A 12963-nucleotide genomic window follows, 5' to 3' on the forward strand; every position below is an offset into this window, starting at 1 on the left:
CATGGACACTACTATTTTTTTTCCCCTTCTCTCCCTTCTCTACTCGGAGTGGAGGGCCAAATCAACCAATCAATCGATCTGTAAGACTTTATTGAGTTCTAACTATGTAGTGGGCACTGTGCTAAATCCTGGTGGTTATTGTTTTTTTTTTTAATTAATTTATTTTGATTTATCAACAATCACTTCCATAAGCTTTTGAGTTTCAAATTTTTCTCCCCCTTTCTCCCCACCACCCTCCCCAAGATGGGGCACAATCTGATATAGGCCATACATATACATTCCTATTAAACATATTTTCACATTAGTGATGTTGTAAGTAAGAATTAGAACCAATAGGAGGAACCAACAGAAAGACAAATCAAAACACAATGGAAGAAAAAAAACAGCAAATAGTATGCTTCAATCTGCATTCAAACTCCATAGTTCTTTCTTTGGATGTGGATAGCATTTTTCATCATGAGGCCTTTAGAGATGTCTTAGATCCTTGTATTGCTGAGAAGAGTTAAGTTTATCAATATTAGTACCTAACTGATTATGTTATTCCCTTCTTGAGCCAAATCTGATGAGATTAAGGTTCAAACAATGCTCATATCCCTCCCTTCTTCCCCTCTGCTATCATAGGTTTTTGTGTCTTTCCTATAATGTAATTTACCCTTGTCTGCCTCCTCCTTTCCTTTTCTCTCAGTACATTTTCTTAGAGCAGATTGATCCACTTACTTGGATCCATTTAACCCACTTGATTTTTTTTTATCATTACATCAAAGTCAACTTATCCACCCCCTTTATGTATATCCCTTGAACATGGTGTAATAACAATACAGTTCTCAAGGGTTACAAGTGTCATCTTCCCTTGTAGGGATGTAAACAGTTTGCCCTTATTAACAACATGTTGTTTCTTTCTGTCCCTTTTACCTTTTTATGTCTCTCTTGAGTCTTGTATCTGAAGATCAAATTTTTCTCTTGAGCTCTGGCATATTTTATCAGGAAGGATTAGAAATCCCCTATTTCATTGAATATCAATCTCCTCCTCTGAAAGATCATGCTCATTTTCACAGGGTAGTTGATCCTTGGTTGTAATCCAAGCTCCTTTGCCTTATGGAATATCAATATTCCACACCCTATGGTCTTTTAATGTAGAAGCTGCAAGGTCCTGTGTAATCCTGACTGTGGTTCCATGATATTTAAATTGTTTCTTTCTGGCTGGTTGCAGTATTTTCTCTTTGACCTGGTAATTTTGGAATTTGGCTACTATATTCCTTGGCATTTTCAATTTGGAATCTCTTTCAGGAGGTGATCAGTGCATTCTTTCTATGGCTATTTTACCCTCTGGTTCTAGGGCAGTTTTCTTTTATGATTTCCTGAAAGATATTATCCAGGCTCTTTTTTTTTTTTCATCATGATTTTCAGGTAGACCAATAATTTTTAAATTGTCTCTCCTGGATCAATTTTCTAGGTTAGCTGTTTTACCCCTGAGGTATTTTAAATTTTCATCTATTTTACATTGTTTTGTTTTTGTCTGACTGATTCTTGCTTTCTCATAGAGTCATTAGTTCCATATGTCCAATTCTAATTTTTAACAAATTGTTTTCTTCTGTTAGATTTTGTACCTCTTTCCCCAGTTGGCCAATTGTATTTTTTAAGGACTTGTTTTCTTCAGTGTACTTTTTTCTAGTTGGTCAATTGTATTTTTTAGGAACTTGTTTTCTTCAATGTGCTTTTTTTTTTCCCAGTTGGCCAATTGTATTTCTTTTTCAGCCAAAGACAAGGTTTATTAGAGCATCTGTAATATTGCTCAGACTCTTAAGCAGTCTGAACATTAGGGAGCTGTTGGCTAGATTATAAGAATCTGAGCAGTGGCTAGATTTTAAGAATCTAAGCTGGCGGCTATTTCCTTTTTAAACAAAAACAGTTAATATTTATAGCAACTCATTTTTTGTAGTGGCTAAGAATTAGAAATCAAAGGGATGCCCATCAATTGGGGAATGGTTAAACAAGCCGCAGTATATGATTGTGATGGAATATTATTGTGCTGTAAGAATTGGCGAGCAAGATGGTTTCAGAAAAAAGCTGGAAAGACTTACATGAACTGATGCAAAGTGAAGTGAGCAGAACCAGGAGGAAGTTGTACACAGTAATAGCAATATTGTACAATGAAGAACTGTGAAGCTATTTTCAGCAATACAATGATCTAAGACAATCCTAAAGGACTAGTGATAAAGTATACTTTCCACTTCCAGAAAAAGAACTGATGTCTGAATATAGACTGAAGCATGCTATTTTTCACTTCTTTCTTCCATTTTAAAAAATTTGAGTCTTCTTGTACAAAATGACTAATATGGAAATATTTTACATGATTGCACATGTATAACCTATATCTGATTGCTTACCTTCTCAAGAAGGGGGGAGAAGAGGGAGGGAGGAAGAGAATTCAGAACTCCAAACTTAAAAAAAATGTAGAAAAATTGTTTTCACATGTAATTGGGGGAAAATAAAATATACATTTTTTTTAAAAGCAAAAAACAATCCCAGTCCTCAAGGAGATTTCACTCTAATGGGAGAGGCAGTAGTAGCTATTGTCCTATATCTCTTGTCCCTTTCATGGCTCCACATCTTGAGAAGGCCGTCTGTGATCAATGCCCTCTCTACTTCCCTTCCTACCACTGTCTTCTTAACCCTCTGCAGCCTGGCTTTCTTCCTCCTTATTCAACTGAAACTGTTTTCTCCAAAGTTACCAGCGATCTCTTAATCACCAAATTCAATGGCCTTTTCTCAATCCTTATTTTTCTTGAACTCTGTGCTACCTTTAACATTGTTAATCACCTTCTTCTTCTTGATACTCTATTCCAGGGATTCCCAGACTTATTTGACCTACTGCCCCCTTTAAAAAAATTACTCGGTGCCCCCCCCCGAAGTCTACTTTTTTAACCCTTTAATGTTTTTTCAAATTTGTGTCATTTCAAAAAAAATTTTTTTAATGTTTTTTTTTAATGACACATCTTAAGTTCAATAATTCATTGTAAATTTGTGGGTTCCCACCCCCACATTGAAATTCTGGTGATACAATATTGCAGTCATGTAACCATAAAGTATTGTATTGTAAACAAGTCATTACATGCACATATTCCTGATGATGCCTGCTGGACTTCCCAACAATGCATGACACGCTCACCTGCAAACACCTGTTTGTTAAGTAAGACCTATTGGTGGACTTGACCACTGATTGGTTATAATTTGTATTTTGTGTGTTTATTTGGAAAATAATGTAACCACTATGACTTTAACTCTGTTACACAACAGATGAAACATGTATGAACAGTTTTTCAAATTTTTCTTCTCTTCTTTCCTTATGCTTCCACTGCTCCCTTATTTTTATTTAATGTCTCCCAACTGTACCGAGGCTACTACTGCTCCCCCCACCCCCCCGCCCTGCCTTGGATCATTCCATGCCCCTCAATTCAACAAACTCCAAAGGTTCCTGAATCAACTCCAGTATCAAATGTAAAATCCTCTGTTTAGAATTCAAAGTCCTTAATAACTTGCTCTCCTCCTACTTTTCCTGTCTTCTGCTTTACTCTCCTCCATGTACTCTAAGATCCAGGGACACTGGCTTCCTTGCTATTCCTCAAACAAAACACTCCATCTCCAGACTCCATGCATTTTCACTGGGGGTCCCCCATCCCTGGAATTCTCTCTTCTCTCATCTCTACTTCCTGGCTTCCCGCAAATTTCAGCTAAGATCCTAACTTCTGCAAAAAGCCTCCCTTGATCTTTCTTAATGCTAACGCCTTCCCTCTGAGATTATCTCCAATTATCAGAATAATTCAGGTAAAAAATATCTTTGTGAGACACTAAATTATTTTGATGGTCTTCTAAGTTTCTTAATTATTTTTTCATATGTAGACATATCCCTATGGCTAGATCTGCTAGTCATATTTACATTTTCACGTGCTCATCTGGTAGCTCTCTTCCTTTCTCACTTCTATAACCCTCCCTAATGACCCTATCACTTCACATCTGGATTACCGCAATAATTTACCAACTGGCCTTCTGCACCTGACCTCTGACTTCTTGCAACTGATCCTAGACACTGCTACTAGACTAATCTTTCTAAAATTCTCCTTTGTGCACTTTGCTTTTCCAACCCCATCCTTCCCACAGTTCCCAGAATCATCAGTGACTCCCATTGCCTATAGAATAAAGTCTAAGTTCCTTAGCCAGACATTTAAGACCCTCCATGACCTAGACAGAGTTCTTGTTTTGGATTATCTCAGGTGATTTTATTTTGTAATACTTTTAGTATATGCAATGGACCAAAGAGTAAAATCTATTTTAAAATGGATATAATTTTATTGTTAAAGTTTTCTGACACTAAATGGTTCATCTTTTTGCATCACTCATTTAACAGGCATTAAGTTCCTACTATGTGCCAGTAATTCTGCTGGGGATACAAAGACAGAAACAAAACAGTCTTTGCTTTTCTTATAAAGGCGAACCAAGGAGTTGATAGAGTGTGTTTTAGCATATGTCCAAACCTACAAGATATATTATTTCATGGGGCATTTGGTCATCAGAGTAAGAATGATAAATATATGCTGTGTGAAGTGTGATCTGGACAATGGCAGAGATGGGAATCTATAAGACCATTTAGGAGGTTTTTACAACAGTCCAGGAAAAAAATGAGAAGAGTCTGTTCTAGAGTGGGTGGGTGTGTACCTGGACAAAAGGTATAGATGCCAGAGATGTTGTGGGGATTGAAAATAATTGCAGCTTAGATGTCTGGATGAAGTGATAGGGAAATTCCATAAAAAACTTGGTAAGACATTCAAAATCAAAGTAATATATACCCTAAAGCTCAGTGATTTCAATCCAAAGGTGGGAAAAGGCAAGGATGGGGAGAACTAAGTGGGAAATATGGTTCAGGAGAAAGAAATGAGAAAATCCAGAGACTTATGGATTATGCAGAAGCCTGGCTCTTCCATATAATGAACACTTCCACCCCCCTCAATGAAGTTTTATGAATTCTTTTATTTCTATTTTCCCTCAAGATTTTTATTTTTTTAACATTTCTTTTTTTTTTAAATTTTAAGTTCCAAATTCTCTCCTTCCATCCAGCTCCTCCCCCACCCATTGAGAAGGCAAGCAATATGATACCCATTATATATGTGAAGTCATGCAAAACATTTCTGTATTAGCCATGGGTTCTTTTCTAAGAAGAAGTCTCCCTTCCCTACATCAAGATCATTCAGGATTCTTCAGAAGATGTAACACTGAATAAATCTTGTTCGTTGACCTTCTGATAATCAAAGGTCAAGTGAAGTATAAAACAGTGAGATGTAGATTCACCCAATGTATTTGCAATGGCAAATAAGGGAGGAGATCCAGAATAGGTAGAAGAAGAGATTCCCTATAGATGGTGAGGTCATCCAGAAGTTCCTGTTTGTGGATGACATTTTGTTAATAGTATCAAGCCCCAGAACATTGCAGAGCCTCCAGAAGAGAACTTAAAGGTGTTTGGTTTGTTAATACACACAGGAAAGCTCAAGAGGATGAAGAATATCTATTGTATAGACTTTGACATGTCTCTGGTCACCCAATAGAGCTTATCCAACAACATGTGAGTTGGACAGTCCAGATAGACAATGAGCTGGGCCCTGAATTGAAAAGGAGAAGAGCATCCTTGATTGCTTTTTAGGAAATGGCAGTACACTTTCACTGACCCCAAGTTTACTGTAAGACAAGGATTATGATTTAAAAAAAATTTATACCATTTTTCTGTTATGATAGCAAGACCTAGAGTGCCACTGCCTTCAAAGAACTAAAGATAATTATGAGACAGAGGAAGATGGAAAGGCTCATGGTAGGTACAAACAGGCTGCATCATATAACCAATGAGGAACTCCAAAGAACAGAAGGAGAGGATGTTATTGAGGAATGGTATTATAGAAAGAGAAGATGGGATGGTTCTGTGGAGGGTGCAAGGGATGACAGGTAGATGGTAAAAGTATTCCAGAGGTGCCCTTACTATGTCTAGAGGAATGGAGTAAACATTCAGCATGTTGGATAGACCTGCCTTATCAGACTTTCAGTAGGACATGGATAACAGTCACATAGGATGGGAAGGCTTGGATGGATTGAGATGCATTATTGCAGCGAATTTCTGAATCAATGAGATTACAGATCCATTGAAGTATCTGAGGGTACCCTACATCAAGGGACTTACATCCTACCTGGGGGGAAGCAACTAGAACGCACATAAGTAAATACTAAATAGAAAAAAATCAATAAAAAGGTGATTTTTTTTTTTTGCAAACTAGGGCACTAATAACAAGGAGTTAAGGAAAGACTTTTTGTAGAAGGGGGCACTTGAATTGAACCTTGAAGGAATATAGAAATTCTAAGAAATAGTAGTGAAGAAAGAATTTATTTCATGTGTAGGGGATAGTCTGCATAAAGCATGGGGGCAAAAAATGGAAGATTGTGCATGAGAAAGAGCAGGTAGAATAGGTTGGCTAGAATGTAGAATCCATGAAGGGATATAATATGAAATTGGTCTAGAAAGGTAGGCTGATTTCAGCTTGTGAGGGTCTTTAAATGCCCAACAGCAGAGTTTATGTTTTACTCTAGAAGCAATTGGGAACCACAGAGGATTCTTGAGGAGAAGAATGACATGGTCTGGCCAATGAGTTAGGGCTATCAAGTTAACAGCTCTGTGGAGAATTTAGGAGATAAGGGCAGAGGTTGGAATCTTGTAAGGCCATCTAGAAGGACATTGCAGTTGTCTAGGCAAGAGATGAGAAGGGCCTGAAGTTGAGAGGTGGCTGTGTCACTGGATAAAAGAATTTGGATGCCAGAGATGGCACCAGAGGTAAAAATAGAGATAAAAGTTGGCAACCAGTTGAATACAGGGGTGGGGTGAGGGAAAGTGGACTGAGTGTCAAGGATTAGAAGGAAGGTTGTGTATTCAACAGAAATGGTGAAGTTATGAAGAGGGGTGGGTTTGGAGTAGAAGCCAAGTTTCATTCAGTCTGATTGCCCACTATTCCCCAACAGGAACTTTTTGCAGCAGCCTAACTGATTTACTCCCAACCCCCTGGATAACTCACTGAGTTGGAATTCCTTTGCTTATGCCATTTTTGCCTCTTCCTGGAGTCCTCCCTCTTCCCCCTTCTCCTTTCCCCCTTGCCAAATTCTCACTATTCTTCAAGATCTAGCTCAATTGTCATTTCTGGGGTACATAAAACTTCCCTGACCACTCTGGGGAGAAGGCATTGAGTCATAGAGATCAAACAACACAGATTTGGAAGGGATCTTTGAAGTCTAGTCCAACCGCTTTATTTTACAGATGAGGAAACTAAATTCCAGAGAGCAGACTTATTGTTGTTCAGTCATTTTTCAGTCGTGTCTGACTCTTTGTAACCCCATTTGGAGTTTTCTTGGTTAAGATACTGGAGTAGTTTGCCATTTCCTTCTCCAGCTCATTTTACAGATGAGGAAACTGAGGCAAAGAGGGTTAAGTGATTTGCCCAGGGTCATGCAGCTAGTAAGTGTTTGAGGCCAGATTTATTCTCTCCTTCAAGTAGTCTTAAAGCTTTTTCTCTGGGTCTCTGTTTTGCCCTCAACTCTGCCTATATTGTATTTTACTTTTTTTTTTTCCATTGAAGTTGTGATTGCATTGGCAGGGAGTTCCTGGTGAGGGAACATTTTCTACCAAGTCAAGTCTGCTGTGCCATTTATAGTCTGAGAGAGTTGTCTTGGGACACTGAGAGGTTTGGTGACTTGCTGTCTCTCTTGACAACGTTTTCAGCTGCCTCTCATATACCCATCTGTATATTACACTTATTATCTGTGTACATTTCATATTTCCTGGGTGGAATGATAAGCTCCCTGAGGATGGGAAAGAGGTCATTTTTAGCTTTGTAATTCCAGGGACTTCTGTATTGCAGGCACCTCTAAATGCCTGTAAATTCAATGCTGCCTGTGGCCTGGAGTTTTGGGGGCTCTCTCTTTTCTCGTCTTCTTTTCCAGGTTGGAGATTGCTGCGGTGAGGAATTCTTGTTGTGATTGTTAACACACATCCAGTCAATATGCATCCCTCCCATGACTGATGAGTTTGAGTAAATACTACAAACAATGAGTAATGCTATGGGAAAAAGACAATTCAACAACGTGAGACAAAAATTAGACTCAGGCTTTCATTATCCCACAGAGCTGACATCTCTCTCAGGAGGAGGTGACACTTTGGAACAGCTTTAATTTGAGAATGACAGTATGTTTCCATGTTTTTGTTTTTTTTGGAGGGAGGGGAGGTGGTTTGGCTTAGGGATATGAGTATCAACTAAGAAATAGTCAAGAACAAAACTTTAATCTGTACTACACCAGTAGATATCCCCAAGTGATCAATAATAATTCAATTTTTTTTGCCTTCTCAGTGTTTCATATATTTAGGAATTAAAATTTGACAAAGAGAGGCAGTACGGGAAAAATATATATACATTAAGCTTAGTGTCAAAAACTGTGGGCTTTGAACAACTACAAAATGGGAATAATCATACCCTAACTACTGCGCAGAGTTGAAATGAAAATCAGATGAGACTATGCATATGAACATGTTTCATTAAGGTGCTTTGTATGTGTAGGGTGTTGTTATTATCTTGCTTAGATAATTGATAAACTCACATCTTAGCTAACAAAGAAACAGGAGCACAAGAACAAGTCATGTTCACGAGAGGACACAAAGACAGTTAGAGGTGAGTGAAACAAGGTGAAAGGAATATTTCAGTATTGGAAGGGTACAAGATTTCATTGGTGTGGGTACCCTCCCTGGTGCAGATCAGAACTGCTTTGTGTCTTGTGGGACTGTCCTGATGAGTTTCTGTTGCTAGTAATGAGCCCCTCTGTTCATATAGGAACAAACATACAGGAAGAGAAAGATCAGGGAAAGGAGAGAAATACATGATTGGGACAGTGTTAATGGGTACTGGAGAGAAGGTAGAACTACTCAGTTTCTACTTTGCTTTTATATTCTCTGTCCATCAGAATAGGGCAGTTAGGTGGTACAGTAGATAGTGTGCTGGGCCTGGAGTAGGAAGATGACTTGTCCTGAATTCAAATCTGGTCTCAGACACTTACTAGCTGTGTGACCCTGGGCAAGTCATTTAAACCTGTTTGTCTCAGTTTCTTCATTATAAAGTGAACTGGAGAAGGAGATGACAAACCACTCCAGCATCTTTGCCAAGAAAACCCCAAAAGAAGCCATGAAGAGTTGGACATGACTGAAAAATGACTGAGAAAACAATAACAACCTATGAGAATGGTTCTCAGCTTTAGGATAGCACAAAAATTTTTAGTGGGTAGTTTAAAAATTGTTAAATGTTGAAACAAGTAGGTGGTGCGGTGGATAGAGACAGGAAGGCCTTGGTTTGAATGTAACCCTGGGCAAGTCCCTGCACCTTTCTCAGCCTCAGTTTCCTTATGTGTAAAATGGCGGTGATAATAATGGTATCTACCTCACAGGGTTATTGTGAAGATCATGTGAGTTAAAAGAGATAGCACAGGTAAAGTTCTTTGTAAACCTTAAAGTGACCCATACATCTTAGCTATTAATGGGGATTGAAATCCAAGTTAAGTGAGGAGATGGGAAGAAAATAGCTGCTATCCCCTCACTGAGTTCAAGTCCATATCCCAATAAAGTTTATAAACTTATGTCTTGGAACCTACCCAGGTACAAGTTGGAACAGCTGATTTCTTAGGCAGAGGAAGGGTCCCAGGACTCAAGACTGGCGTATGTTGCACAATTTTCCAAAGAAAGAAGCAATTGTCTTCTTTGAACTATAGTTAGGAGAGCTAGATCACAGGATTTAGAGCTGGAAGGCACCTTCAAGATCATCTAATCCAATCCTTATATTCTATGTATGAGGAAACTGAGGCACAGAGCAGTAAAATGACTTGCCCAAAGTAATGCATATAGGAAGTGGTCGGGCCAAAAATTGAACTCAAATCCTTGGAGCTTTAATCCAAAATAGTCTCTGCTTAAAAACTAAAACAATTTGAAATGAGTTCGTTTTATCCCGGCATAGAAAAGATAGTAGAGCAGAGTACATTCTATCTACCTGGTAGGAACAAGACGTGGCCTAGGCCCCATATTTAGAGATTTGCTTAGGTTGCCCTCCGTGGGTAAGAGGCTGATGGGCAAATTTAGAGACATATCCACTCCAAACGTTCATATGAACTATTTGTGTCTGAGCTCAGATTGGTCAGATCAGCCACAGTTGGACTCAGTAGCACCTTGACCTCAACATAGCAATGTCATTTTGATCCTCTTTGAGAGTGAAGGACAATAGCCAATCAAGAGGCTGATGCAAGAGCTGGACATAGTTCAGGAAGTTTGTTCTACCACAAGCCTCTACTGCAACCCAGATGTCCCTGTCAACTTAATAAAGGGCAGAGTTTCTTAATCTTGTGTGTGTGTGTGTGTGTGTGTGTGTGTGTGTGTGTAGGCATATGATGAAATTCATGAACTCCTTTCTCAGAATAATGCTCTTAAATGAATGAAATAAAATATATAGGATTACAGAGGTAACCAATTATATTGCAATACAGTTATCAAAATGTTAAAAAAAAGTTCATAAACCTTAGGTTTACCAAAACCCTCTGATCTAAGGTTTAAAATACAGAATATCAGTCACTTACTCTATTTCATGAACTTATCACAATTGGCTCGTTACTTTAGTTGTATTTAGAACTGAGGGAAAATCTCGCCTTGTTTCCCATTTAGATGCTTATCTCTTTTCCTATTTTACATGATCCAAAAGGAAACACATTCCCATTATAGTTCGGAATAACTTTTCCATAAGGAATTTAAAATACACAGTGATACAACTCCAAGCAGTGGTGTGCACCTCAGGTAAAGGATCAGCCATCTCATGGCCTATAGCTTCCATAGACAGTTGGCACCAGGGGATAGAAACTCAATGTGGCACTCATATAAATAGAGGAGTAGAATACGCTATTTCACTGTTCCCCTAGTACCTCCTTAAACAGTTCACTAGGGCCATGAGTTGTCTTCTGACAGGGACTTTTGCTCCACCTCCTCCTCAACTCACCAATCAACAGACAACTTGATCTATCTTGTCTCCTCAGACGCAGCTTAAGTAGATCTCCCTAGTGTTTCCACTGTCCCCGTGGCTATGACCTCCAAACCTTGGGTTCCTAAGAGTATAAAGCAGTTCTCTACCCACCAAAGTGACCTCCACCAAATGGTTTCTGTTTTTTGTGGTGAATTATGTTCCTGGATGTACCATACAGACGCCAGGATTAGAATTCTGCCCAAAACACTTCATGGTACGGGCATTCAGACCTCTGAGCAGTGGCGTAAAACTCAAATATAATTGGTGGACACTAATCCATCCATAACAGTCACATATTGATTTAGGGTTTTTTTTTATGTTTCATCGTATTTTTATTTTATGAATATTTCCAGATTACGTTTTAATCTGGTTCTTGCCATACTCCAGAATATTGTAGGCACTTGTGCTGGTATATGTGAGTCAGAGGGGGTTCAAATCCCACTTATGATATTTGTTACCTATGTGAGCTTTTCTCATCTGTCAAATGAGGACATTAGGAGTAGATGGTCTCTGAGGTCCTTCTAGCTCCAGTCTAAGATCCTGGAAATATTTACAGGCTGTGGTTTGAAGCCCCAGCTCAACACAACAATTAATGGCATTCCCGTCATTTTGTAGTTCCAGTTACTTCCTCTCAGCACCCTGTTTCAACTCCCCAGAGTGCGCAGGTGTGGGTGGAAACCAGAGAAATGCAAAGGAAAAATCTGCCTGAAGAAGCACAGGGGTTTTTCATCATTAAAGGGGAAGTTTGTGAGCACTTAGAAAGGCACATGGCAAGAATGAAAAGCTTCTTCAAAAAAACAAGGCATAAAAGTGATTTAACACGTAATGGGGGGGGAGACAAAATTTTAAGAAAACAAAATTAAACAAAAAACAAGTCATGCCCAATGATCCTCATTTCCTTTTTTGACAGGGTAATTAGACTGACATTGCGACAGACATTTTTTAAGCACCGACTTTGTGCTGGCACTATACTCGAGATAGTGCTATAGAAATCATATACCTGGTTTTCATCCAAAGCATTGACAAAAGCTCTTAGGTAACCTTGCAATCAAGATGAGGTAGGCTGAGTGGCATTATGCTTAAGTATGGTCGCAGCTGTTTGCACAACTAGGGCCTAAGAGGAATGATTAATGGACTAACATTGATGTTTAAGGAAGGCTCTCAGCAAGTTCCACAGGGCTCTGTCCTTTGCTTTGTTCAACATTTTTTTGTCAATGATAATCATGCTTTTGTAGATAGCATGCTTATAAAAAATGCAGAGGGCATAAATCTGGAAGGGACAGCCAAATCACTGAATGACAGAATTAAGATTCAAAAATGATCTCAACAGGCCAAGACAAATTTTTTGACTCTAATGGGATGAAATTTTAAAGGGATAGATAACTAACATCTTTGTCATCCTTTAAATTCATCTTTTGATCCTCACAATAACCCCAGGGAGCTAAGCACTAGGGTTATTATTATGCAAATATGCAATAGTGTGGGATTTCTTCCATGGGAGGACTCTGAATGTGGATTCAAGACTGATGATTTAATAGATAAGTCCAGAGGAGTTCCTTGAAACAAAGAGAGTTTAAGTGGGCTAGTTGTCCCACTAAACTGTTCCCCAGCTTAGTGTCAGAAGCAGGATTTGAACATAGATCTCTCCTAATTCCAAGTTTGGCAATGTTATCACTGCACCATCAGGCCTTTAATGTAAAGTCCTATCTTTAAAAAAAAAATCAATTACACCACTACAAAATTATAGAAGCACAGATATAAATGACAATTCATCTGAACAATAAATTTGGGGTTTTAGTAGATTGTAAGACAACGTCAATAGTGTGACATCACAGCC

The sequence above is a fragment of the Phascolarctos cinereus genome, unplaced genomic scaffold (genome assembly GCF_003287225.1).
Source record: "Phascolarctos cinereus isolate Bilbo 61053 unplaced genomic scaffold, phaCin_HiC Scaffold_3;HRSCAF=262, whole genome shotgun sequence".
In the NCBI taxonomy this organism is placed as follows: Eukaryota; Metazoa; Chordata; class Mammalia; order Diprotodontia; family Phascolarctidae; genus Phascolarctos; species Phascolarctos cinereus.